Source organism: Penaeus japonicus, unplaced genomic scaffold, assembly GCF_977035675.1.
Source record: "Penaeus japonicus unplaced genomic scaffold, GWHDUDI00000001_assembly GWHDUDI00000021, whole genome shotgun sequence".
Taxonomy (NCBI): domain Eukaryota; kingdom Metazoa; phylum Arthropoda; class Malacostraca; order Decapoda; family Penaeidae; genus Penaeus; species Penaeus japonicus.
Window position 1 is genome coordinate 20,924,613 of NW_028234423.1, and position 4,974 is coordinate 20,929,586.

At 34.4% G+C, this 4,974-nt stretch overlaps 1 long non-coding RNA gene across 1 annotated transcript; it reads right to left on the bottom strand.

Annotated features, from left to right (window-relative positions):
- Window positions 1-1,802: 1,802 nt before the first annotated feature.
- Window positions 1,803-2,756, bottom strand: LOC122257794 (uncharacterized). The gene is made up of 4 exons (XR_015191993.1): window positions 2,626-2,756; window positions 2,221-2,380; window positions 2,013-2,087; window positions 1,803-1,874 (listed from the first exon to the last, which is right to left on the bottom strand). It is a non-coding gene; the product is annotated as an uncharacterized LOC122257794 (long non-coding RNA).
- Window positions 2,757-4,974: the final 2,218 nt, after the last annotated feature.

The following is a 4,974-nucleotide window of genomic DNA, read 5'->3' on the forward strand; positions in this document are numbered from 1 at the left end:
CTAGATCTGAAAAAGCTATATGCATACTTTCCTTTGCCTTGTAAGGATAAAAGAGGGATGTACATATAATCGGAATCCGGCTTCCTGATTTTCCTGCCTCCGTTTCTCAAGTGTGTTGCTAACTCTCTTTCAAAATCTTAGTAATGCACATCATATGTATTATTATTATTTTTTATCGTTCATATATTGCGCTAGAATATACATTTAACTTCGATTTCCTATTTAGTTCGATATATGAATATATATATATATATATATATATATATATATATATATATATATATATATATATATAAATGCGCTCGTGCGCACGTGTGTATGTATATATAATTTTATATATGTACATATATAAATATATATTTATATACATATAAATATGTATATATATATAATTATGTATATATATATAATCATGTCTATAGATAGATAGATAGATAGACAGATAGATACATGAACTACAAATACAAACAAACATAATAACATGGACACATATATATGATAAAGCACAGCCACAATAGGAACGAAGTAAAGGGAGAAACGTCAAGACTTTATTTCTTTCTAACTGTGGTTGTGCGTGTATATGTATATATATATATATATAATTATATATATATATATATACATATAATTATATATATATATATATATATATATATATATATATATATATATATATATATATAATACACACACACACACACACATATATATTTCTATATATATCTATATATATTATATATATAATATATATATATATATATATATATATATATGTATTACGCATGAGTCTGTGTTTCTATACATATGTGTGTGTGTGTGTGTGTGTACGTCTGTTGGTATGTATGTCTATGCATACATATGTATACATATATGCATATATATGTGTAAATGTATATATATGTGAGTATATATGTATATATATAGATAGATAGATACATATATACTTATATGTAGAAACGTACGCTTTTTTTCTTTTCTTTTTTTTTTCCTAAATTCTAGTTCTTTATTATTCAATGGCGTCTGTTCTAGTATATGTACAGTATTCATTGTTTACCATATTAACATCTTATGGGGATTTGGGGCCTAATTTGGCGGGTTTTCCGGTTGAATCTACCGCGATTTTTTTACGGAGCTGATGAAGAGTGCAACGCACCCTGTTATGTCTTACTTTTCTTACCAGGACAATGATCACTCTTTCAAGTCCGTTGAAATCTCTTTGCATTGAGAGCCCTCAGCCGTGGGCGGCGGTTTGGTCGTAGTTTTGCAGATGAAAAGAGCGTCCGTGGGCGTCCAATGGACGCCGTCCATGTCACTGATTTCAATAAAGTAGCGTCCAGGCGCGTGTGTTTATGTGTTTGTATTCCACACTTGAAAAAGTTTTGTTGTATGTTGTGTTGTCAGTTGTCTTTCAACATTTTAACAATGCATCATTTGTTTTAAGAACATGTTGTTTTTTTCCTTTGTGCGAAAATATTGCATATAATTTAGAAATTATATTCAATTGAATTCATATTTTCGGTTGTTGATTTTGGTCGCCTTCGAAAATCATGAAAGGGTTTACATTTGACTCAGTAATATGTTATTATTCATACTAATGATCATATTAAGAACTGAGGAGTTGATACACATTTCAATTTATGTAATAGTCAATTCAAATGAAATAGAATAAAAATCTCTTTAGGCTGAGCTGCTTCCGATTTCGAATACCAGGAAATCCCTTGAAATGTCCAGATTTATAAGACTAACACAATCATTTTCAATGTCATTATAGTTTCTTCGTGTGTAGAAAATAAACAATCATATTTTTAATTAGTTTTATTATCGAAATAGAAAAGGATAATCCCCTCTGGTGGTCGTGGTTTACCGTCCATATCCTGAAATAGGATAATTCGTTCGGAATTATGTACATGATAATTGAGATAAGAAAATAAAGAACTAATATAATCCAGACCAATTATACATAGAACTTATACCCACACTTTTCGGGCATTAAATATCATACAATGTCTTACCTCCAAATCCACCTCCGAATCCTCCATGTCCGCCTCTGAATCCTCCGAAGCCTCCGCCGAAGCCTCTGTGTCCACCTGTGGAAATGTCAGATTTTGTATCAGTTGTTCTGTGTGTCCTTTACTTGTTCTTCATAAATTTCCGTTCATGTGATCATTAAACATATTACTACCCACTTTAAAAATGGCATACAAATAAAACAAAGATTACCTCCAAATCCGCGTCCGAATCCTCCACCGCTGAATCCACCGAATTTTCCTCCACCAAATCCACCAAAGTGTCCACCACTAAATCCACCTCCGCCGAAGTGACCGGCGGCGGCGAAGGCGACCACGAGGGCCAGGACCATGACGGTGAAAAGTGCGCGAATCTGAGTGAAAATCATGAGTCTTTAAAGCTGCTTTAAGTCAAGAAAACTGAAAGAACCTATGGAGTCATGCTATCGAAGTCAACTAATGTATGAAAGAACCTTTGTAGTAATATAATACCTAGATCCAGCTTGTAAGCTAATGCTTAAGTCAGCTTGTATACTACTGACTGATTCTGATTATCTGCAATACCTTTACATGATGAATATGATAGACAGAGGTAAGAATACAGCTCTATTACACAAACCATGTTGATTGTTGAGACGTTGAGAGACAACTGACAATGCAGCACAGAAGCGAGATCTTTATACTCCTCCAGCCCAGGAAAACCAAGAAGGCGGCGACCTTGGATTCTGTCGAGTCACTACCCGAATCCCTTGTCGAACGGGGGAAAATAAGCAGTGCACATCAGAGTTTAGGAGCAACAATTATAGGAAAATAAAAGTTTTTTTATAATTTCGGACAGAGCACAGAGCCTAACTTAGGAGGTGCGAGGCCAGTTGGGAACAATTTGGAAGGCCCAGGTTCCCAACCAACTGCCACGAAGGTTGGTAGAATCATAGAAATGTAAGAAAAAAATCAGACTTTATATCTTTATGGTAGCATGGAAAGCAAGCAAAATGTGCGCTTGATAATTGCATGCGAGTTAATAGGTTACACTCCAGCGTGGGACCCCTTATACGCGGGTCCCCATTGGGAGCAATTGGTCTAATTGGCTTAAGGCCGCCCCTGACAAAGCATATTTTAGCTTCAGTGAGCTAAAATCATCAGTGAAGATATTTCTGAAAAAACAAAAATACTTTAATTATGCAATTATTACGTAGGGATAGGAGAAATCAATTTGATAACGAAATGAATCAGATGTAGAGTTACTCTAAAACTGAATATGAAAGTAGGCAACTATTTACATCTGACAGCCTCTTGAGTCTCTTGTGTTAAGCGCAATTTATGAATGTTCATATAAAAACCATTTATATATATATATATATATATATATATATATATATATATATATATATATATATATATATATATATATATATATATATATATATATATATATACATATATATGTATGTATGCATATATATACAGGTCTACAATCCTTTATCCGAAACCCTTGGGGCCAGATGTGTTTCGGATTTCAGATTTTTTTGAATTTCAGAATGAAGGTGGCACGTATGAATATTCACACTAATTAGGATAAATAAATAATGCTATCCATAAGAAGATTTGTAGTTTTTTTTTTTTTTTGACATTTTTACACTGAAATCAACCCGATAACGACGGGCCGGTTTGACTCCGATCGGTAACAGATGCTCCACACTCCACCAAAAAAACTTCGGTTTTCAGAATTTTGGACAAAGGAATGTGGACCTGTGTGTGTATGTGTGTGTTTATATATACCGTATAGATGTATAAATAGCTGATTCCACATAGAAAAGCTTAGCTGCGCCCGTGACTCACATGTCGTTATACGCACTGCTTATTTTCTCGGCTTTCCTGGGCTGGGAGAATATTAGCAGCTAACATGGTTTATCTAGGGGAGTTTTCTTTTTACCTCATTCTTCTTTTCATGATTATTTATTTATTGGATTAAATTTATTTTACAAATAGCATGTTTTTACTTTCTCTGAATCTTAGCAAAAATATAAGGAAACTTAAAGGTCTCAATTTTCACTTTTCACCGTCATGGTCCTGGCCCTCGTGGTCGCCTTCGCCGCCGCCGGTCACTTCGGCGGAGGTGGATTTAGTGGTGGACACTTTGGTGGATTCGGAGGAAGAAAATTCGGTGGATTCAGCGGCGGAGGATTCGGACGCGGATTTGGAGGTAATATTTGTTTTCTTTGTACGCATTTTTTTAAAGTGGGTAGTAATATGTTTAATGATTACATGAACGGAAATTTATGAAGAACAGATAAAGGACACACAGAACAACTGATACAAAATCTGACATTTCCACAGGTGGACACAGAGGCTTCGGTGGAGGTTTCGGAGGATTCAGAGGCGGACATGGAGGATTCGGAGGTGGATTTGGAGGTAAATAATTGTATGATATTCAAAGTTCGAAAAGTGGGTATGCATAAACATTTTTTCTAGTAATTTTTTTCTGGGCCGTATGATTGGTCTGTATTATATTAGTCATTTATTTTCTATTTATTTAATATCATCAGTATTATTAATAATAACATTAATAAATATTGATAATTATAATGAGTCAAATGTAAACCCTTTCATGATTTTCGAAGGCGACCTGACAGGTGAGACCGGATGATGGAAAGGGCGCGGACCTAAATGAAAATGAGGAGGCATTAGCCTACTTTCTTGACCAAAATCAACAACCGAAAATATGAATTAAAGTAAATATATATGATTTAAAGTAAATACAATATTCTTGCACGAAGGAAAAAAAACATGTTCTTAAAACAAATAATGCATTGTTGAAATGTTGAAAGACAACTGACAACACAACTTTTTCAAGTGTGGAATATAAACACATAAACACACGCGCCTGGACGCTACTGTATTGAAATCAGTAGCATGGATGGCCGAGGGCTCTCAGTGCCAAGAGCTTTCAACGGACTTGAAAGAGTGA